Below are 23,411 nucleotides of genomic sequence, written 5' to 3'. Positions count from 1 at the left end.
TATTTTCTCCCAGAGATGCAGTCCTCCTTTCATCTGCCACCCCAGGCCTCTTTCCGGGCAGAGTCATAAAGCCCCTGGGTGTTCCAAGGTGCCAGGCACAGTGCTGTCACCTGGCCCCCACACGGGTCTCTTCTTCCGCTCCCTGCAATGGTGTGGGCTGTCCTGACCCTTCATGATGCTAAAGCTCAGGCTACATCCCTTGTCCCTGCTGCCAAGAGACATGGCCCCTTCCCTTTTCACTTCTCTTCCATTGAAGCCCCTTGCACTGGACCTTTGGGAAGATCCAAGTATAAGAAATGGACTGAGCTCAGAAACCCCCTTCCTCCAACACGTTACCATTGATTCCAGCATCTGAAACGTTCCTCTGGCTGGACACTGTGGCTGGAGCCTATAATCCCATCGCTTTGGGAGGCCAAGGGGAGGCAGGAGGATCACTTGAGCCTGGTTGTTCAAGACCAACCTGGCAGCATAGCGAAACCCTGTCTCTGCCAAAAAATACAAAAAGTAGCTGGGTGTGGTGGCGTGGGCCTGTAATCCCAGGTACTCAGGAGGCTGAGGTAGGAGGATGGCTTGAGTCCAGGAGGCGGAAGTTACAGTGAGCTGAGGTTGCACCACTGCACTCCCGCCTAAATGACAGAGTGAGACCCTGTCCCAATCAGTCAATCAGTCAAGCAGTCCTTCATATGTTGTCAAAGCTCAATAAATAGGGAATGAAGGAATAACGAACATGGCCTAGCTTTCGCGCCTCTGTTCTCTCTTTCTGCAAGTGAGAACTTTCCCAGGAGGCAAACAAACCCTGGTGTGCTGTTCCCAGCTCCCCAGATGATGGAGACACAGCTGGGCCCCCACTGAGGACCCCACTGCCCAGGCCTGCCCCTTCCCCTGCTCACAGCATTTAGTGAGTGCCCTGACAGGTCTAACAGGCCTGGGAGCTGTTTCTTCTTTAAGACTGTAGATATCTCTGATCCATTACAGCAAGCTTGTCCAACCCGTAGCCCAGAATGGCTTTGAATGCAGCCCAACACAAATTTACAAACTTTCTTAAAACATTATGAGTTTGTGATTTTTCACTGTTTTTAGCTCATCAGCTATCATTAGTGTTACTGTATTTTATGTGTGACACAAGCCAATTCTTCTTCCAATGTGGCCAAGGAAAGCCAAAAGACTGGACACCTCTGCCTTATAGGCTAACTGAAAAGTGAGCTCTGAGAGCAGTTAGAGTTCCAAGGTCTAGAGGGGCTTACCGGGGTGCCAGCAGGGTTCTTCCTGTAGACTCGGGCAGACTCAGGCCAGAGAAACCCAGTCCTCAGGAGAGCAGTGTGGGCTGGCGGGCTCTGGAGTCAGACATCCCGCTCTGGAAGATGGCCTGAGTGGCTGTGCACCCAGTGCGCAAGCTCTTTGGGCGGTAGCCTCCTTATCCTTAAAGGAGAACCAATGTTGTTGTGAGAATTTGATGGTACAATTTCACCTCGCTAGGGGCACAGTGGAGCCAGGTAACCCTGACTCAGCGTTGCTTCCCAGTGAGAGGACGCAGCTCTGGGCGAACTCTTTGCCACTGTTCTGCAGGAAATCCTAGCTGGAGAGCGCTGGAAGCGGAGGGCCGGTGCCTCCCAGGTCAGGCCCAGTCTGCAGCTGATGATGAGCAGCTGATGATGATGATGATCAGCTGATGATGATCATGGGTCTGCAGCTGATGATGATCTAATGAAGATCAGAGGCATTTAGGCAGAAAGGAGGCATTCCGGACTGGAACAGAAGAGGGGAAGGAATCAGAGGGTGGAGGAGAGACCCAGAACCCCTCAGTAATGGGGAGTGGGAGACCAGATACCCACCCCACCCCTCATTTCATAGTAATGAAGCCAGAGCCTGGCAGTGCGGCCAGAGCTGGGGACACACCCAGCTCGGTCTAATTCCAGGCCCACGTCCCCTCCACTCCTCCCTCCGGGCTGCCCCTGGCTCACCAGCTGGATGGATGAATGAGCAGGGTACCTTCTGTCCACAGCAAAAGGGCACAGAGAGAAAACTCAGAGGAGGGAGTCTCATGTAGCCAGGTGGAAATTAACAATAATACTCGGATGTACAAAATACTTATTTATTTCTCTGCAATTTATCTAATCATTTTCACAAGACTCCATGAATGTAAACTTGCTAATTAAAGAAACTCCATGAGGCTCTGAATCAAGACTGAGGCTGAGGCAGGCCGGTCACCTGAGTGTTTTGCTGTAGCTGTTGGTTTCCAACAGGATCCAACAGTGATGTCTTCCTTGTGGTCTGTTCGCTGCTCAGTATCCCAGTGTGAGTGGCCAGTTCAGTTGGAAGCAACGTGGTCTTGAATATAAAGCCATTGAATTTTTTTACCGAGCAATTTAACTATGTTAGGCTTAAGAATTAGGAACTTACAGGCCAGGCACAGTGGCTCGCACCTGTAATCCCAGCACTTTGGGAGGCTGAGGCAGGCCGATCACCTGAGGTTGGGAGTTCAAGACCAGCCTGGCCAACATGGAGAAACCCCGTCTCTACTAAAAATACAAAATTAGCCAGGCGTGGTGGCGCACGCCTGTAATCCAGCTACTCGGGAGGCTGAGGCAGGAGAATCCCTTGAACCCGGGAGGCGGAGGTTGGCATGAGCCGAGATCAAGCCATAGCACTCCAGCCTGGGCAACAAGAGTGAAACTCAGTCTCAAAAAAAAAATCCGGAACTTACTCTGTGGAGATAGGGACTTAACCAAAATAATATTTATTAGCCACTCAGAGGAACTTGGTCCTCCTTTCTTCCTACCTCCTCCCTTCCCCCCGTCAAGATCACTTGCTTGCTTTGTGACTGTTAGGATATTGACCAAGCAATCTCATACTGCCTGGCAATTTTTTTTTTTTTTTTTTTTGGAGTCTCACTCTATCACCCAGGCTGCAGTGCGGTGATGCCATCTGGGCTCACTGCAACCTCTGCGTGCCCACCCCCCACCCCTACCACCACCCACCAGGTTCAAGCGAATCTCCTGCCTCAGCCTCCCAAGTAGCTGGGACTACAGGTGTGTGCCACCACACCCAGCTAATTTTTGTATTTTTTTAGTAGAGGCGAGGTCTCACTATGTTGGCCAGGCTGGTCTAGAACTCCTGACCTCAAGTGATCTGCCTGCCTAGGACTCCCAAAGTGCTGGGATTACAGGCGTGAGCCACCGTGCCCAGCCTGCCTGGCAATATTTAATTTTAATTCATATTATTGGTCCATACTTCAGTTCATCACTGGGGAACTTAGGTGTTGACTACAGCTAACTAACCCCAGAGGGAATATGCTTTTTTAAAAATACTCTTTAACTGTGGTAAAACATAGGTAACCCAATTTACTGTTTTAACCATTTTTAAGTGTGCCATTCAATGGTATTACGAAGATTCACAATGTTGTGCAACCATCAACACTTTCTTTTCCAGAACTTTTCCACCAGCCAAACAGAAACTCTACCTGTTCAAGAGCACCACTCCCTTCTCCCCTCCCCAGTCCCTGCTATTCTGCTGTCCTATTTTCCATCTCTATACATTTTCCTGGGAATTTGCTTTTTTAAGCCACTATACCGGTCTGTGTTTTATACTTGGCAGCAAGAAAAAGTTCTCAGTGCTTTTGGGTCTTGTCTTATTTGTTGGACATTCTGGTAAAATCATTTTTGGATTAAAGGTAGGCAAGGGGTGAGGGAGGGAAGAGAGAATCACTGTGAGGCTTGCTGAGAACTATGCCAACCTTAGCTTACGGTTTCCCTTGGTATTGCTGATGGCTTTTCCTCTTTTTTCCCTAGAAAAGAAAAAAAAAGAAACCTCAGCCCATGGGGCCTTGTATAATAGCTTGACACAGCAGAGGAGCTGGTGGGTCCTCCCTCTCCTCCCAGAAACCGGCTCAAAGAGAATAGAAAAATAAGCCCCAATCTCCAACCTCATACCATATACAAAAATTAACTAAAAATGCAGCATAGACCTAAATGTAAAACTACGAAGTACCTAGAAGAAAATATCTTTGTATCGCAGAGTCGAAAGAGATCTTTTTTTGGAGACAGGGCCCCACTCTGTTACCCAGGCTGGAGTGCAATAGCACGATCTTGGCTCACTGCAACCTCTGCCTCCTGGGTTCAAGTGATTCTCCTTCCTCAGCCTCCTGAGTAGCTGGGACTACAGGCGTGTGCCAGCACACCCGGCTAATTTTTATATTTTTAGTAGAGACAGGATTTCACCATGTTGGCTAGGCTGGTCTCAAACTCATGACCTCAAGTGATTCACCCACTCCGGCCTCCCAAAGTGCTGGGATTACAGGTGTGAGCCACTGCGCCCAGCCCTTTGATCCCTTCATTCATCAACACCTACGTTGTTTCCAAATCGTGGCTAATGTGAATAATGCTGCAATTCACACAGGAGTGCAGCTATCTTCACGAGGTGGTGATATCATTTCCTTTGGTCAGTCATATGGTAGTTCTATTTTTTTATTTATTTAGAAACCTCCATACTGCTTTCCATAATGGCTGTACCAATCGACACCCCCACGAACGGTATCCAAGAGTTCCCTTTTCACCACAGGGAAAGATTTCTTAAGAATAGTACACAGGGACCAGGTGTGGTGGCTCTTGCCTGGAAACCCAGTACTTTGGGAGGCTGAGGCAGGCGAATCACCTGAGGTGAAGAGTTCAAGACCAGCCTGGCCAACACGGTGAAACTGAGTCTCTACTAAAAATGCAAAAATTAACCACGCATGCTTGCAGGCGCCTGTAATCCCACTTACTTGGGAGGCTGAGGCGGGAGAACTGCTTGAACCTGGGAAGCCGAAGCTGCAGTGAGCCAAGATCGCACCACTGCACTCCAGCCTGGGTGACAGAGCAAGACTCTGTCTCAAAAAATAAAAAGTTAAGCTGAGCATGGTAGATCACGCCTGTAATCTCAGCACTTTGAGAGGCCAAGGCGGGCGGATCACGAGGTCAGGAGATCGAGACCATCCTGACTAACACAGTGAAACCCCATCTCTACTAAAAATATAAAAAAAAATTAGCCGTGCGTGGTGGCAGGCACCTGTAGTCCCAGCTACTTGGGAGGCAGTTCCAGCTACTCGGGAGGCTGAGGCAGGAGAACGGCGTGAAGCCGGGAGGCGGAGCTTGCAGTGAGCCAAGATCGTGCCACTGTACTCGAACCTGGGTGACACAGCGAGACTCTGTCTCAAAAATAAAATAAATAAATAAATAAAAATTAATAAATTAAAAATAAAAAAGAATAGTACACAGAAAACATAAACTTTAAAAAAACAGTAAATTGGACTTCACAAAAATTAAAAGTCTTTTAGTTTTCAAAAGACACTGAATAAAATGAAAAAGAGGGGCACAGACTGGAGAAAATATTTACAAGTCATATATCTGATAAAAGACGTGTAGCTAGAATAAAGAGCTGTTATAACGTAATATATAACACAACTCGGTATTTTAAAATGGGCAAAGGATTTGGACAATTCACCGAAGATGGTGTACATATAAAAAATAAGTACATTAATAAAGGCTCATGCCATTTGTTATTGGTGAAATGTACATGAAAACCCCAAGGATATAAACTAGACACGCACTCGGAGGACTAAAATGTAAAAGATTGGCCATGCCAAGTGCTGGCAAGGGTATGAAGCAACTGGGACTCTTGTTGCTCTCATGTGCTCAGAGGCATGTAAAGCGGTGTGGTCACTTTGAAGAGCAGTTTGGTCACTTCTTAAAAAGTGAAACCTACTGTGTGATCCAGTCATTCTGTTCCTATGCATTTATTCAGCAGGAATGGGGCCAGGTGTGGTGGCTCACGCCTGTAATCCCAGCACTTTCGGAGGCCAAGGCAAGCAGATCACGAGGTCAGGAGTTTGAGACCAGCATGGCCATCACAGTGAAACCCCATCTCTACTACAAATACAAAAAAAAATTAGCTGGGCATGGTGGTAGGCACCTGTAGTCCCAGCTACTTGGAAGGCTGAAGCAGGAGAATCGCTTGAACCTGGGAGGCAGAGGTGGCAGTGAGCCAAGATTGCACCACTGCACTCCAGCCTGGGCGACAGAGCAAGACTCTGTCAAAAAAAAAAGAGGAATCAAAAAGGAATCAAAGCTAGTGTCCAAAAGAGACTTCTACATGGAGACTGGCAACATGTAGTCTGCCACGTTGGCTTGATTCATCATAGCCAAAAGCTGGAAACAGCCCCAATGTCTATCACCAGGTGAATGGATGAATAAATATGGCATAGCCATACAATGAAATGCAATACAGCAATAAGAAGGAATGAACCACTGTTATATACAACTGATGGACTTCAAAATAATTATGCTAGTCCGGGCACAGTGGCTCATGCCTGTAATCCCAGCACTTTGGGAGGCCAAGGTGGGTGGATCACCTGAGGTCAGGGGTTTGAGACCAGCCTGGCCAACATGGTGAAACCCCATCTCTACTAAAAATACAAAAAATTAGTCCGGTGTGGTAGCGGGCGCCTGTAATCCCAGTTACTCGGGAAGCTGAGGCAGGAGTGTTGCTTGAACCCAGGAGGCGGAGGTTGCAGTAAGCCGAGATCACGCCATTGTACTTTAGCCTGGGCGACAAGAGCAAAACTCCATTTCAAAAGAAAAAATATATATATGATAAGTGAGAGAAACCACATCAAAAAAAAAAAAATTACTGTAGGATTCTATTTACATAAAACTCTAGAAAATGAAAACTCTAATGATGGAAAGCAGGTCAGAGTTTGAGAATGGGAGTGGAGGTAAGAAACAGCACGAGGAAGCCGTGGAGGGTGACAGGATGTCCAGTGGCTGGTGGTCGTGACAGTTGCATGGGTGTATACATATGTCAGAACTTATTGATAACACAATCAATAGGTGCAGTTTATTGTATGTCAATTATACACAAATAAAGCTGGAAAAAAAAAGAAATCATCCCACAGTAACAAGAACAAAGAGAAACAAAATGCAAACATCATCTTTTTTTCTTTTTTTTGAGGCAGAGTCTCGCTGTGTCGCCAGGCTGGAGTGCAGTGGCGCGATCTCGGCTCACTGCAACCTCCGCCTCCCAGGTTCAAGCAATTGTCCTGCCTCAGCCTCCCCAGTAGCTGCAATTACAGGCATGCACCACCACACCCGGCTAATTTTTGTGTTTTTAGTAGAGACAGGGTTTCACCATGTTGGCCAGACTGCTCTCAAACTCCTGGGCTAAAGCAATCCACCTGCCTTGTCCTCTGAAAGTGCTGAGATTACAGGCATGAGCCACCACACCTGGCTAAACTCCATTTCCAATGAAAACAGAAGACAGATGAAACCCAAACTAGAAACGAGTCAGAGGGTTGCCCAGAGCAGGAAATACCATACAGATGTTTGGGAAGAAGCTGTGAGAAGGGATCACACTGCCCACCAACCAGTGTTCCTTATCTGCACGAGCAGGAGTGGGGCCCGTGATCTCATGACAGCGGCATTTGAGATACAGGTAAGCTTGGAATCGAGAAGCAGAAGCAGCGGATCAGACACAGACAATCACACAGACAAGCCACACTTGCAGGCAACAAACAGGAATCACCAGACTGCCTGTGAGCAGCCCTACAACTGCACATGGCACTGGACGTAGGGAAAGTCCTCGCTTCTTCTCCCACACAAACTTCTGGCAAATAGACGGTTGAAGAAAAACTCACCTTGCCCAAAGATGAAAAACAAAAAAGCAAAGAGCGCAGCATCTACAGGAAGACACTGTAAGAATTAAAAATAAAAACGGGAAAAGGAACAGGAAAAACAAGTGGCAAGTGAAAACTCACTAGCAAAAACGTTGCCATAGAACAGATGAAACTGCCAGCAAACTTTTCGCTGTAAATTAAACAACAACAAAAATTAATAAAGCAGGGCTGGGCGCGGTGGCTCACACCTGTAATCCCAGCACGTTGGGAGGCTGAAGCGGGCGGATCACCTGAGGTCAGGAGTTCAAGACCAGCCTAGCCAACATGGCAAAACATCATCTCTACTAAAAATACCAAAATTAGCCGGGCGTGGTGACACAAGCCTATAATCCCAGCTACTTGGGAGGCTGAGGCAGGAAAATCGCTTGATCTCAGGAGGCGGAGTTCCAGTGATCTGAGATCCCACCACTGCACTCCAGCCCGAGCAACAGAGTAAGACTCCATCTCAAAAACAAAAAAAAGATAAATTAATACAGCAATCATCTCCAGAAAGCAAGCACACAAAACAGATATGAGAGCTCGGGGGAACATGAAACTGGAGCTGACAGAACTGGAGAAAGAAGGAAAAACATCACATCTTCAAAGTCATGACGAAATGGAAAGCTGTGCAGAAGCATCAAATATTGCTCAAAACACAATCAAGACACTGAGAACAAGACTGAGGAAAGTGAGCAAAAGGAAATGAAAATGAATGGTGTAAAGAGATTACAGAGAAAATTACAGATTTGGAAGATCTGCAAAGGACCCATCATATATCCCAGAATAGAAAACTCAAATAAGGGAACATAAATATTTAAAGATATCATTCAAGAAAATTTTCCTGAAGTAAAAGAAGATAAATCTACAAACTGAAAGGGCACACCATGTCTTGGGGAAAATGACAAAAATCTGTCAATAACAGGGTAATTTCTATGAAAGTAACTAGACATAAAATATAAAAGAAAGGGGGAAGAAGCTAACTAGAAAAGACTTTGAACAGTCAAGTGAAAACATCAATGCATAAAGGGTAACAAAATAGAAGTTAGACTCAGACATTCCCACAATGACATTTGACTCTAGAGACCGAAGTGGTGCCTGCGAAGTTCTCAAGGAAAGAAAGTGTGGTCTAAGAATTTTATATCCTGGAAAGCTGTCAAACACAAAGACTAGAAACCTTTTTGAACTTGCAATAACTCAATATTTTTTTTTTTCATTTAGTCCCTTTGGGTGAAACTACTGGAGAAGGAATTTCAGCAAATCAAGAGAAAAACAGGAAATCTTCAGCAAGGGTACTGACAGTGGGCAGTGACTCTACCTGTAGGGCCAATGTGAGTGAGGATTAAGGACATATATAAATATAAACTCTGAAATTAGAAATGATACATTAAACAAAAATTGGGAAGAAAAGAAAGAAAGGAGGAGAGAGTTGTTAGTATCCGATTTCTTTTTTTTGTTGTTGTTTTTTTTGAGTCAGAGTCTCACTCTGTTGCCCAGGCTGGAGTGCAGTGGCACGATCTTGGCTCACAGCAACCTCCACCTCCCGGGTTCAAGTGATTCTCCTGCCTCAGCCTCCATAGTAGCTGAGCATACAGGCGCCCACCATCACGCCTGGCTAACTTTGTATTTTTAGTAGAGACGGGTTTTCACCATGTTGGCCAGACTGGTCTCGAACTCCTGACCTCAAGTGATCCACCCGCCTCAGCCTCCCAAAGTGCTGGGATTACAGGCAGGAACCATCACACCCGGTCTAAGTCTCTGATTTCTTTATCTTTCTTATGGGGAAGGGGACAAGAATAAGAAAAAGATAGCATAGAGATATAAGTATATTTTAAAGACAAACACTAAGAAATACAATATAAAATTAGATGGCAAAAAAGGAGAAGGGGTAAGAGAAAACACACACTTTTCATAAGTGCTTTTAGTAGGAAACATACTGTTGAAAAAGGAATTCAAGGTGAGTGCAAAGGCTCACACCTGTAGTCTCAGCACTTTGGAAGGCCAAGGTGGGTGGATGGTTTAAGCCCAGGAGTTTGAGAAATTTACCTCTAGCCGGGCGTGGTGGCTCACGCCTGTAATCCCAGTACTTTGGAAGGTTGAGGTGGGCAGATTTGCTTGTTGCCTGGGCACAGGGCAAAACCCCATCTCTAGAAAAAAAACACAAAAATTAGCTGGGTGTGGTGGTGCACGCCTGTAGTTCCTGCTACTCAGATGAAGTGGGAGGATCACTTGAGCCCAGGTTGAGGCTGCAATGAGCTATGACTGTGCCACTGCACTCCTGCCTGGGCAACAGAATGAGATTATGTCTCAAAAACAAAACAAAACAAAACAAAAAACCCTTATCTTTAAATAAAGAGACTAAGCTGGGCGCGGTGGCTCACGCCTATAATCCCAGCACTTTGGGAGGCTGAGGTGGATGGATCACGAGGTCAAGAGATCAAGACCATCCTGGCCAACATAGTGAAACCTCGTGTCTACGAAAAATACAAAAATTAGCTGGGCGTGGTGGTGCACACCTGTAGTCCCAGTTACTCAGGAGGCTGAGGCAGGAGAATCGCTTGAACCCAGAAGGCAGAGGTTGCAGTGAGCCAAGATCACGCTACTGCACTCCAGCCTGTCGACAGAGCAAGACTCCATCTCGAAAAAATAAGTAAATAAAAATAAATAAACTAAATTATACATCTAAAACAGGAAGTTAGAAAAGAAACAAACCTTTAAAAGTAGATAGAAAGAATACAAAAAAAGTGAGAATTAATGGATTAGAAAATGAACATGCAGGCATTTCCTCACTACCTGTGTACACTTTCCAGTTTCCCCATGCTCAAAACGGGGGCAAGGCTGGGGGTCGCTGTCCTTGCACTGCCCTCTCCTCTCCCTACCCTTCCCGGGGCTTACCAGGCACCCCCTCAAGGCCTGATCCATCCTCAACCCATCTCAGCTCTCCTGCGCCCTGCCAAGCATGGCCCACCTGCACGGCAGGGGCAGAGGGAGGAGCACACACTGGGGGGAGGGGCAGAGGGGACACTCAGCATTGCCCAGTGCAAGGGGACTAGCAGCCTCCAGAAGACAACCTATCCAAGCAACGGCTGAATGGATGGACCAGCAGGTGGCAGGTGGGGACAGAGGGCAGACACACAGCCGCTCATACCCCTCCCCTATACCCCAGAGCAGAGGTGTCCCACCCTAGCTGCATGTGAGAATTACCAGGGAGCTTGAAAAATGCCAGATCTCTAAGTCCCTTCCCCACACACTCTGATTGAATCAGTTCATGTCTCTCCACGTTGGTCATCTGGTTCCCAAAAGCAAGGTGCACTGGGGAAAGAGGCAGCCCAGGGCATGGAAAAGAGAGGGGGCTCTGGAGCCATCGTTTGGAGTTTGAGCCCTGTCTCTGCCTCTCACTGGCTGTGTGATCTCAGGCTGGCACCTTAACCTCCCTGAGCCTCAAGGTTGCCATCCGTAAGATATGCTTCCCTCCCAGAAGGGGCTACGGATGGGTGATTGTACATGTAAACCCTTCCGCTGGTGCAGGGTGCCCAGGATAAGTGTGAGAAGGAGGGCTGTCACGGTTCCCCTGCAGCCACCTCTGACTCCCGGCAGGTAGGCTAGGCTCCAGGACCACCTGCCCCCTCTGGGGAGTTCAGATGTGAGCGAGACCCAGGGCGGTGGGGGCAGCCTTGGATCCACAGACCCAGCTTCGGAGGCCATTCTGGTTCCAATTCAGAATCCCTGGCTCCTGACTCAATGGGCTTTGTCCCAGAGATGTGATTTCTATTTTGATTCCATGTGACATTTAATGAAATGGCTTTCAGACACCACACAGTGACTGAGTTATGAAACCACAGCTTCTGGATCCTCAACACGCCTCACGATGACAGGATCCCTCTTGTTGCTTCGGAAGCTGCCCCAAGTCTCTTGAGGCCTGGGGCCCGGGACTGCTGAGGTGGGGTATTCACTGCGAAGTCCCTCGGGTCTGCCCCAGGCCCACTGTCTGGCACCCATGTCTCGTCCTAGCTGGACTGACAGCAGCCTCTGCCTGGGTTCCCGCCTCAGTCTCCCTCTTGCCAATCCAGTGCTGTTCTAACTGCAGATCAAAAATATTCAGGGAGACAGGAAGCCAATGTAGAGGACTGCAAACAGCATTGTTCGAAGAACAAATGAGCTGGAATAGAAGCAGAACAGAATACACCAGAATGAGCTGCACATGGCAAGGGCGACTGCAGTTCACAAGCCTGGGCTGTGAGTGTGCACGCTAGGTCTCTATGTACGGGAATTTGAGGAAGTTTGAATGACATGGCTCGAACCCACCACCGTGCCACTCCCCAGTTACAACTTTCGGGATGGACTTCAGACCCCTCAGTGTGGCACTAAAAACCCCTCCATACCTGGCTCCTTTCTGCCCACCCACCTGGTCCACAGCCAACTCCAACCACACTGAGCCACTGGGTTCTGCAAACTCTGCCAGGAGCTCCCATACCTGCCCAGAATGCAAGAGCCTCCCTCCTCTCTCCAGGCCTCCTTCCCTCCCTCCCTCCCTCCCTCCAACAGCTTCCACTCTCCCACAGACTCCTATCGATCCCTCACCCTTCAAGGGAAGGGCCACCTCCTCTTTGGTGTCTCCCTGATTCCCCAGCAGCCTTGGGGGCTCCCGGCCCAGTGCTCATGCTACATGGTACACACTTTGCATAACACGGTCACCCCCGCCAGCCGGTGGGGTCATTGTTTTCATGCCTCCCGCCCTTCCCCCAGTGCGCAGTTGGGACTTCCCTCGAGGGGCTGGCTGAGCCCCTTGGTGCTCCATGTCGTACCATTTACTGACAGCAAGTGCAGGCTGACTCTGGAGCCTCTCCCAGGTGACCCTCTCCACATGCGGGACCTCTCCCAAGTGACCCTCTCCACATGCTGACCCTCCCTGGGTGAAGACGACCTCCTAGATTCTATAGAAGCAAAGATATAAATATTTCTGGAGCCCTTCCGTTCAAAAGGAAGTAGAAGCCCTACAATTTCTCAACAACTTGGCTATTAAAAATAGGAATTCCACCTACACGCCGGAACAGTTTGCTGGCGTGGAAGGGCCAGAATCGTGAGGTCACACATGTGTTCGGGACTGAGAAAGCTGCTGGGTCCAAAAGCTGAGCACTGTAAGAAGGCAGGCAGCTGTCTGCAGCTGGTGCTACAGCCCTGAGACCCCAGAAATCTCGAGAACCACAGGGATGCCAAATGGTACTCTGCCAAGAGTTTTATAAAACTCACTTCCCCACCACATCATGTGAACATCTGCACAGCACAGGTTCCAAAGGAAATTGAAAAAGAAAGAAATCGTGCATTAGCAAGCAGATCTGAGACCTCGTCTCTGACCTTGGAAGAGTATGAGGAGATGCCTCAGACTCCGGCTCTTGCTGCCGCCTCCTCCCACTCCCAGTCCTCAGAACAGAGCCCCAGACCTGGCCCTGAGCTGGGGTCCCCTAAGGATTCAGTCTTCCGCGTTCATTTCCTGGCCCTCAATGCCTGAAGCTCCATCCTTCCGCCACTCCTTTGGGTTACAGGAGAGTCCCCAACAGGCACTCTGCACGAACAGTGACGGCAAAGCGGCCACGCGTTCTGTCAGCATCCACAGTCACTCCAGAGACAGCCTGGGTGGAGACGGGAAAGGAGGAAGAAGGGGAAGAAAGTGGGCAGAGGGGCCAGATGCGGTGACTCACGCCTGTAATCCCAGCATTTGGGAAGGCCGAGGCAGGCAGATCACAAGGTCAAGAGATCGAGACCATCCTGGCCAACATGGTGAAACCCTGTCTCTACTGAAAATACAAAAATTAGCTGAGCATGGTGGTGCATACCTGTAGTCCCAGCTACTCGAGAGGCTGAGGCAGGAGACTTGCTTGAACCCAGGAAGTGGAGGTTGCAGTGAGTCAAGATGGCGCCTGGCGACAGAGTGAGACTCCATCTAAAAAAAAAAAAAAAAGGCCGGGAGTGGTGGCTCACGCCTGTAATCCCAGAACTTTGGGAGGCGAAGGTGGGCGGATCACGAAGTCAGGAGATTGAGATCATCCTGGCTAACACAGTGAAACCCCGTCTCTACTAAAATACAAAAAATTAGCCGGGCATGGTGGTGGGGGCCTGTAGTCCCAGCTACTCAGGAGGCTGAGGCAGGAGGAGAATGGCGTGAACCCGGGAGGCGGAGCTTGCAGTGAGATGAGATTGCGCCACTGCACTCCAGCCTGGGTGACAGAGTGAGACTCCAGCTAAAAAAAAATTAAAATAAAAAAAACAGTGGGCAGAGGTAGTGAGCCCCACTGATGACCCCCACTCTGGGGGCCAGGGGCTCCAGTCATGATCGCAACCAGCCCCCCCAGTGCAACCTGCTTATTACTGTGTCAGACACAACAGCTTCTCCTGCGGGCAGGTCACTCACTCGCTCATTCATTCAACAACACTGAGAGTGCCCGGCCAGGTGCTGGCTGAGCACACTGCGGGACACGGACCCCATCCCTGCCCTCAGGGCACTCACAGCTGGAACAAGGCATCAGAAAAGTGTACGATTCTGTACACTTTGGATAGTATGAAAAAGAGAAGTGGTAAACACTTGGGGCCATGAGGGCTCCCAGGAGGCCCCTAATCTGGCCTCACTGGGTCTGAGGAGGTTCCTAGGGAAAGTGACCTCTCAGTTGAGACCGGAAGGATCAGGAGCGGGTGGGCAGGGACAAAGTCTAGGCTCAGGGAACAGTATGTGTGAAGGCACGAGGCTAGAGGAAGTGGTGTTTAAGCAGCTCAGGCTCGGGCCAGGCACGGTGGCTCACGCCTGTAATCCCAGCACCTTGGGAGGCTGAGGTGGGTGGATCACGAGGTCAGGAGATCAAGACCATCCTGGCTAACACGGTGAAACCCCGTCCCTACTAAAAATACAAAAAATTAGCCAGGCATGGTGGCGGCGTCTGTAGTCCCAGCTACTTGGGAGGCTGAAGCAGGAGAATGGTGTGAACCCGGGAGGCGGAGCTTGCAGTGAGCCGAGATCACCCCTTTGCACTCCAGCCTGGGCGACAGAACGAGACTCCGTCTCAAAACAAACAAAAAAAGGAAGCTCAGACTCAGGAAGGTTCAAGGCAGAGGTGAGTGGGGAGCCTACAGGCACCTGGGCTCAGGCAGGGCCGAGAGCTGCGGTGAGGGGAGAGGCTTATGCAACACAGCCACATTGTCTGAGGTGCTGCCCGAGACCATTCCAGATGCTATGTGTGCAATGGACTGGGGGAGGGTGAAGGTGGGGTGGGGGATCTGGCCATGGCTGTGCTGAGGACTGGAATGGGAGGGGGATCACAGGACCCTGCTGTCTGGGACATGGGCGAGGGACATGGGAGGGCGAAGGCTCCCCCGCCTGGCCACACATAGAACGGCAGAGGCTGGCAGTGCCTGGATTTCTGACCTGGCAGGGGTAAGTGGAGACACTGTTCACTGAGCTGGGGGACAGCAGGTGACAGGCCCCGCAAGCCACCTCCACAGTGGCCCCTCTTCCCCCACCGTGCGAGTTGCCATCATTTCTCACCTGAAAGCTGCGACTGCCTCTCGCTTCCACTGGTGCACCCCAAGTAACAGCTGACACGCAGAAGCAGGCGTTTCCCTTTCAAGATGTAAGGCTGGTCAGACCTTCCCGAGCTTCTCATCCCCTTAAAAATGAAATCCAGACTCTTTACCTGGGTCTGCAGACCTGCCATGTACACACCCCACCCCACTGACCCGGTTCCATCTCCCACTCCTCACTCTGCTCTGACCAGTCACAGACGTGCCTGCCACAGGGCCTTTGCGCTTGCTCACCCCCCGCCTGAAACACGCTTTCCTCCCCTAACCACGTGGTCGATGCCCACATCCTCTGGTTCCCTCTCATCTCCCCACATGAAAGAACACAGGGGATAGCCCGCCCCTTCCTCCCTGCTTTCCTTGTCTTCAGAGCTTGTCACCGTCTGACTTACTGCACACTGGGTGGGTGATTGGTCTCCGTCTCCCCCACTGGCGTGCTGTCTCCCCGAGCGCCTGGACTCCATCTGCTTTGTACTTCACGGTCTCCCAGCACCTGCGGCAGTGCATACAGGAGGGCTCAGTCACTGCATCCTGGAGCAACCGCCTCCCAGCCCTGGCCCCAGGGCCATGGCCACCTCCTGGTGCTGTTTCCCGTGCTTGGAACAGAATCCCACCCTCACTTGCTCTTTCCTTCCCAAGAACAGGTCGAGGTCTCTCGCCCTCCTTCCTGCCTCCCCCCTTCCCAGACCTAATCACACCCTACTCCGTGTGATCCTGGAATTTTTAAGCACACGCACTCTTGACTCCAAGATTAAACACCAGGCGTCCTCCATTCCAGCACAACCACAGATAATAGCCACTGTCCACCACCATGTGCCCAGGCCTCTGCTGACAGTGACCAAGGATGCAGAAGCAGAAGATGCACGCCCACGAGCGCTGGCAGTCTCCCTGGAGAGGGCACACTAACATGGGGACAGCATCCTAGCACAGCACGAGATGCGTGTCAGTGAGCGTAGCTAGGTGGCACCAACTTCCTGAAGCTCGGAGTGAGACACAGGGGTTGGGGGGAGGGATGGAGGGAAGATGGGATGGGAGGTGCCACTTTTGCCACCTGCAGACTTAACCCGAGTCCCAGAGCACACAACTGGTTCACAGCAGAGCTGGGCCTGGCTGGATCCATTGGGCTCCACGCCAGCGGTTTCTGAACTCAGAATGGCCCCCATTGGCCGAACCCTTTGGACAGAAGCAACTGACTCCCACCTCTCCACGAAATCCCAAGCTCCTGAACAACTTCCAGAGGCTACAGCACAACAGTGAGCAGACACGGAACTCACATGGGCCCTGCACATGACAGCGACATGGCCGAGACGCAGCCCCAGCCGCTGGCTCACAGGAGCGAGGGCCGCCAGCCTCCACATGCCCAGGGCACCTCCTCCTAACCCTGGTCCAGAGCTCAGGGTCCCTCTCCCTAAAGCCCACCTGAGACCTGGAGCAGCCTTCTGCCTGGATGACTGCTTCCCCTAGTGGCTGCGAGTGATCAGCAATACTTATTATAAGATTATAGGAAAATTTAAACAGAAAATAGAATAGAAAGACAAACTGCTCTTACTCCCAACCCGCCCCCTAAGGTACCTTTTCATTTATCCACGTGGGACCCCTTCTTCTCTATCCATACGTACACATTTTTATGACAGCGTAACCACAGTGTACCATAATTTTACATTGTGCCATTTTACCGTTTTCCTGTAAACAGCTTTCCTTGTGTTTAAATGTGATCTGAGTATTTCTCATCTAGAGTGACTGGTTAGCACTCCATTAATAACCAGCTCTCTGAGAGGGCACCCCGCTCCCTCAGCCACCACCAGTGCCATCCACTACTTTCCCATCAGCTCCACTACGGAGCCCTCAGGAACAAGGTCAGGCCTTACTCAGAGCTCATCAAGCATTTTCTGTAAAGACAGAGATAGAAAATACAGACCGCAGCAGCTATTCTAGTCTCTTATCCATGGTGAAGGCAGCCACAGACCATACGTAAACAAACAAGTGTGGCTGCGCCCCAACGAAGCTATTTATGGGCCTCGAAATTTGAATTTCATAGAATCTTCATGCAACACGAAATGTTCTTTTGATTTTTTTTTTCTTTCTTTTTTTTTTTTGTTTTTAGAGACAGAGTCTCGTTCTGTCGCCCAGGCTGGAGTGCAGTGGCGCAGTCTCAGCTCACTGCAAGCTCCACCTCCTGGGTTCAGGCCATTCTCCTGCCTCAGCCTCCTGAGTAGCTGGGACTACAGGTGCCCACCACCATGCCCGGCTAATTTTTGTATTTTTAGTAGAGACGCGGTTTCACTGTGTTAGCTAGGATGGTCTCGATCTCCTGACCTCGTGCACCGCCCACCTCAGCCTCCCAAAGTGCTGGGATTACAGGCGTGAGCCACCGCACCTGGCCGTTCTTTTGATTTTTAAAACACATTCCTAGCTCCTGGTATGTACAATACCAGGCAGCGAACCAGATCCGACCCACAGGCTGTTTCCTGACCCCTGCTCCATTAACATTGGAGGATTCAGGGGTGGAGGAAGGAAAGTCCTAGAAAGGAGTGAAGGAAGAGGGTGGAAGCTGAGGAAGCAAAGGCCCAACAGACCACTCTCTGTGTTCCAGAAAGTTCTAGGACTTGCTTCCACTTCCCAAGGAGCCTGGGACAATCCAGCTCTCTGAAACTCCCTGAACAGAACAAAACCGAAGGCTGAGACCATAGAGATGGCTCAGCACCTCATTTTCCTGATGGAGGGGAAGGGTCACCAAGAGAGATGGGGAAGAGCAGACCCCAAATTCACTATCCCCTCATGTGCCCCCACCAAGGTGGTGATTCCAGCCTTTGACACCCCCACTTCGAGTCAGCTTGTCACCAGCTCACAGTGGCAAAAGTCCCCTTCCAGACAATGCCCCACAAATCTTTTTAATGCTAAGTGGCCTAAAATGCCAGGAAAGATCCTTCTGAAATGTAAATCAAACTACTCTCTGCGAGGCAGACCCATCCTCTGCTGCCCCTGGCATTCTAAATGATCTCTTAGAAATAAGAGCCAGTGTGCCTTTGCCAATAATAACTTCTACTTTAGAAGTGCCAGATCAAACCCAGAGAAAGTGGCTCAGTGGCTGCCCAGGGCTGAGGCAGTAGACGGGAGACAGCGAGTGACTAAAGGACACAAGCTCTCTTTTTGGGGTGGGCAAGATATTCAACTGTGGGGATGAGTGCCCATACCTGTGACCTCTGAACCATACCCTTTATTTTTTTTGAATCAGAGTCTCGCTCTGTCACCCAGTCTGGAGTGCAATGGCGCAATCTCTACTCACTACAACCGCCGCCTCCCGGGCTCAGGCAATTCTCCTGCCTCAGTCTCCCAAGTAGCTGGGATTACAGGTGCCCACCACTACGTCCGGCTAATTTTCGTATTCTTAGTAGAGACGGGGTTTCACCACGTTGGCCAGGCTGGTCTCAAATTCCTGACCTCAAATGATCTGCCCTCCTTGGCCTCCCAAAGTGTTGGGATTACAGGCATGAGCCACCACACCTGGCCAAGAGCCATCCATACCCTTTAGATGGGCAAACCGAATGGTATGTGAAAAAGTTGCTTATGAAAGCATGCCAGGCGCTTCACTCATCTAAAATCTCACAAGCCTGTTGAACTAGGATTACAAATCCTAGTTCACGATGTGGAAACTGAGGCTGGAAGCAGTGATGTGACGTCCCCAACTGTTTCATAAGCAGTGAGACTGGCTCCAAGGGTAGTCAGTTTTTCAAAAGGGAGGTGACAGGCGGGGTGGCCTGTAATCCCAAAATTTTGGGAGACTGATACGGGCAGATCACTTGAGGTCGGGAGTTCGAGACCAGCCCAGCCAACATGGTGAAACCCTGTCTCTACTAAAAATAAAAAATTAACTGGGCATGGTGGCACATGCCTGTAATCCCAGCTACTCAGGAGGCTGAGGCAGGAGAATCACTTGAACCTGGGAGGCAGAGGTTGCGGAGAGCTGAGATTGTGCCATTGCACTCCAGCCTGGGCAACAAAGGCGAAACTCCATCTCAAAAAAGAAAAGAAAAAATTAGGGTGTGGTGGCAGGAGTCTGTAATCCCAGCTGCTCAGGAGGCTGAGGCACGAGAATCACTTGAACCCAGGAGGCAGAGGTTGCAGTGAGCCAAGATCACGTCACTGCACTCCAACCTGGGTGTAGCAGCGAGACTCCATCTCAAAAACAAAACAAAACAAAGAGGGAGGTGATGGTTCCTAAAGTCAGCCCTTTGCTGCAACGGCCCCTGCACTAACAGGACCTGGAAGTGCCCTTCAGTACTACTGGGACCCACATCAGTCCAGGGGAAGGCCAGAGCAGCTGAAGGACCTATTCCCAGCCTTCCAAAGCAAATCCCTTCCCATCTTGTCCTGGCACCCCTTCTGGAGGAGAGGCTGGATCCCCTGAAGTAGAGGAGAGGGAACACTCAGGCTCAGGGAAAACCTCACCCAGGGAGCTGCTGCCCCGGGGCTTTCTGGAAACTGAGACCTCCCTGTTTTCTACCTCCAAGGGAAGCTACTGCTTCCCACTCACTCCATTCCTAAGCATGGGGCTCCATTTGGGCATGTGAGTACCTGTCCCTGGACTTGCCTTTGTGGCCATAAGCTACCTTTCTAGCATGGCACTCAGAGCGTCCCAGGTAGAAGCAAACTGAAAGTGGCCCTCACTCGTGATTCAGACAGTAAGAGAGCCCCTAGTCCCATCTGGACAGGATCCCCACAGCCACAGTGACAAGAGGCAAAGCAGAGCTCACCCTCCCCCACTACCACAGTGCAATGACCAGAGAGGAAGGGCAGGATGAGGGTAGGCATGACCAAACCCTTCCACGTGGCTTACTGGCCAGCTGGTGGTTTCAGGAGCCATTCCTTGGGCAGACCAGCATGGGGCTGGCAGGTGCCTGCTCTCCCATCAAGAGGGGCACATGCAGTGAGGGGACCAATGTAGACAGGTTCGAGTTCGGGTCAACCACTGTTTTTTGTGCAGGCCAGTCCTCTGTGAGGCACATGGCCTCCCTGAGCCTCCCAGCCATATCTGTAAAATGGGGTAGTCATCTCTGCCCCATGGTGACTGTGCAGATCAACTGAATTCTGTTGGGGTGGAACTGACTGCATGTGGCAGGAAAATCAATGCTACCCTATCAGGAATGTATTGACTTACTTCTGTGAAACATCTGGGATGTGGACTTCAGGATTTGCTAGACTCAGAAAATGAATGTCATGAGGCTTCAGGTCTACCCTCATGGGTTCAACAGCCCCAAATCCCTGGCCTCCCTTCTATGCCCCCCACCCCCAAAGTAAAAGCCTTAAAGTGTGGCTCATGGGGTTCTGGTTGTACGGAGACCAGAATCCCAGGGGCTACAGCCAGGGCATTTGTTTTTAAGAATGGGTCTTGCTCTGTTGCCCAGGCGAGAGTGCAGTGGTGCAAGCATGGCTCACTGCAGCCTTGGTGTCCTGGATTCCAGTGATCCTCCTGCCTCAGCCTCTTAAGTAGCTGGGACTTGCAGATGCATGTCACCACACATGGCTAATTTTTTTTTTTTTTTTTTTTTTTTTTTTTTTTTTTTTTGAGATGGAGTCTCACTCTGTCGCCCATTCTGGAGTGCAGTGGTGCAATCTCGGCTCACTGCAAGCTCTGCCTCCTGGGTTCACGCCATTCTCCTGCCTCAGCCTCCCGAGTAGCTGGGACTACAGGCGCCCGCCACCATGCCTGGCTAATTTTTTTGTATTTTTAGCAGAGATGGGGTTTCACCGTGTTAACCAGGATGGTCTCGATCTCCTGACCTCGTGATCCGCCCATCTCGGCCTCCCAAAGTGCTGGGATTACAGGCGTGAGCCACCGCGCCTGGCCCACATGGCTAATTTTTAAAAATTTCTCTATGGAGATAAGGTCTCCTTATGTTGCCTAGGCTGGTCTTGAAATCCTGGCCTCAAGCAAGGGATTCCCGCCTTGGCCTCCCAGTGTTGACATGACAGGCACTAGCCACCACACCCGTACCTCTGATAAAGGGCAACAGGGGGTCAAGCAGTGGCCTCTAGGCAAGAGCGTCCCGTTTCAAGGTCACATCCACACCTGACAAAGATTCCATCTTGCCAAAGCTTGGAAGGACAGCACCCTACATGGCGGAGGCCCACCCACACCCAGGAAGGTTCAGCCTGCCCCAGACTAGGAGGCCCCAGCATCTCCATCGCAGTATGTGCTGCAAACCTGTCTTGTCTTTTCACCTGGTATCATCTGGGCCTCAACCCCTCTGCCCTTTGCTGAGATTCCAGTGTGGCCACGTTGCATAATCCAAACCATCCACTTGTGAGCAGTCATTTGACCACACCCTACCCCATCCAGGCTTGCCCCAGCCCTGCACTTTGGTGGTGCTGTCTGGACACAGGAAGACGGAACATCTCACATCTGGTAGGAATGTGAGCTCTCAAGCAATTGCCAGCAGAGCCATGAAGATTCTCGGCAATTGGCATAAAAGCAAACCCAGGGACCGTGTGTAGGGCCAGAGGACGATGAATAAAAAACACATGACTAAAGAGAATATGGCAGCACCAAGACAATACCCCACTTCATCACTCTGAGCCTGAGCCCAGGACTCGTCAGTCCCTGGGGAGGCAGGGCTGAGGTCACACCCAAACACTGCAGAGACCATGGTGCTTGGTGCAGTTGTTACCATCGTGTGTTCCCAGAGGAACAGTCATTCTTTAAGCCAATACATTCTCTCTCTAAGGGGCTTTTTGCTTTAAAGTCTTTTTCCTGTAGTAATTGTTTACACTCTTAAGTGTTTAGTTTGGCAATTGTTTACAGCTAGAATCTGAGCCTGAAGAGTTTTAACTTTTAGTTTATTTACATCTACTGTGCTTTTATTTCTACCATTTTATTTTGTGCTTTCCATTGACTTGTTCTCTGCTGCACCCCCAACCCTTTCCGCCTTCTACTAAACCCATCAAGCTTTAACCCCCCTGCAACACATCCCACACCCACATACATGCCACTCCCTGACCAGGGCCCCCACTTTGGAATGCCTCCAGTGGTCACCTTTAAACTTTAAACCGTGTATCTCCAAAGCCTAATAGTACAAAGACCTTAGTATTCGTTATCCCTCTGCAGTGTCCATTATTCTAGTTCCATTTGAGTTTGGACTCACTGTTGCTCAGGCTGGACTCAAGTGATGCTCCCACCTCAGCCTCGTGAGTAGCTGGGATCACAGGCATGCACCATGATACCCAGCTTCCTTTTGATTCTATCAATTCACTGTGGACCAACCAATTTCTCTGCTCATCACCATCCTTTCTTTTGGCTCAATTCCTTAGGAATTATTTTGGTTTGGGGATGTGAATGGTAAAACCTTGGCATGAGAATGTATCTTACTTCTTTCTGAATAATTTCATCCAATGATTCCCTCAGCATTGAAGATATGATTTCATAATCTTTTGGCTTCTGTTGAAACCTTCGTTTAATGATTGTTCTTTCTGTTCATGTTCTGCAGCTTCATTCAAATGAGCCTAGGAATGAATGCGTCTTTGCTTCTCATGTGTGATTCCTAGTGGACTTCTTGCTCTCAAGGATGAGTCCCTTCTGTAAAGTCACCAGTCATTACCTCCTCAAACACTGCCTGTCCACTCTCTCCATGCTTTCTTTCATCTACTTTAGAATAATTCCCTTAGATACGTCCCTTCCAACTCACAAGTCCCCTCTTCAGCTATGTCTAATCTTACTAAGCTGTGTTGAAACAGCTCTAAGAGCCTGAACTCTAGTAGTTATGCTGTATCCCATTCTACCTGAATCCAAAAATCTATTTCTTCACCATACCGTGTTTTTTTTTTTCCTTTTATCTGTTGTGTTATCTGAGTTTCTAATTTAGGATTGTGAACCCCACCTGTGAGAATCCTGTGCAACCAGGATAGGGATCAATACTGGGGATTAATGTATCTTCGAGTAGTTCCTAGACCACAAACTTGTGTGAAGGTTTTTAAGAATCCAGAAGGATTAAAACTTTCATCCTCCCCACTGTGCCAATGGGGTTTGTCTAGTTCCTGACACTGGGGCCTCTAGCTTTATGCCGAAGTTTTGGTCCCAAAACTCCCCTGGTTTAGATCAACTTCTCCCTCCAAATCCAATTGCACATCAGCCCCTGCCTGTTTAATTTCTTTTTTTTTTTTTTTTTTT

The 23,411-nt window shown here is 49.8% G+C and overlaps 1 long non-coding RNA gene and 1 other non-coding gene across 3 annotated transcripts; one reads left to right on the top strand and one right to left on the bottom strand.

Moving 5' to 3' along the window:
• Positions 1-558: 558 nt before the first annotated feature.
• Positions 559-13,308, bottom strand: LOC111531898. Of its 2 annotated transcripts, none has more exons than XR_002728427.2 (3): positions 13,123-13,308; positions 3,734-3,784; positions 559-2,328 (listed from the first exon to the last, which is right to left on the bottom strand). It is a non-coding gene; the product is annotated as an uncharacterized LOC111531898 (long non-coding RNA). The 2 variants fall into 2 exon arrangements; XR_002728426.1 differs by lacking the exon at positions 13,123-13,308 and adding an exon at positions 9,728-9,775.
• Positions 2,201-2,327, top strand: LOC111532421. The gene has a single exon (XR_002728544.1). It is a non-coding gene; the product is annotated as a small nucleolar RNA SNORA2/SNORA34 family (small nucleolar RNA).
• Positions 13,309-23,411: the final 10,103 nt, after the last annotated feature.

This window comes from Piliocolobus tephrosceles, chromosome 15 (genome assembly GCF_002776525.5).
Source record: "Piliocolobus tephrosceles isolate RC106 chromosome 15, ASM277652v3, whole genome shotgun sequence".
NCBI lineage: Eukaryota > Metazoa > Chordata > Mammalia > Primates > Cercopithecidae > Piliocolobus > Piliocolobus tephrosceles.
This window is presented reverse-complemented; position numbering and strand designations above follow the sequence as displayed.